Source organism: Curcuma longa, chromosome 3 (genome assembly GCF_044706935.1).
Source record: "Curcuma longa cultivar G26 ecotype Majalengka, Jawa Barat chromosome 3, ITB_CL_G26_1.1, whole genome shotgun sequence".
Classification (NCBI taxonomy): Eukaryota; Viridiplantae; Streptophyta; class Magnoliopsida; order Zingiberales; family Zingiberaceae; genus Curcuma; species Curcuma longa.
This window is the reverse complement of record NC_133863.1, coordinates 7,545,495-7,545,862: the sequence shown is the minus strand read 5'-3', so window position 1 is coordinate 7,545,862 and position 368 is coordinate 7,545,495.

Below are 368 nucleotides of genomic sequence, written 5' to 3'. Positions count from 1 at the left end.
TCCTTATCTTGCATGCATTTATAGAAGATCTAAAGCTCACTTAGCCATCACCGTACGTATGCTCTTGTACAATTTAAAATGCATTCTTCTTTCACTATTCAACCCTCGTACCCCTCCATGTCAACTAAATATTTCTTTGGCTGATCAAGAACCAGTCATCTGAATTTTATGCACACTTATATATATTGATGTGACTGTATTAGCCAATTTCAATTATTTGTATGAGTTGAATCATTAATTTTGAAATTTGAACTAATTAAATTAGTTATGAATTTTAGTTAATTGTATGATATCTTAATTTTAAATAACTAAATAATTGGTGATAGATCAATTTTTCTATTAAGTTTTTGGGTGGCTAGGGATTAAGT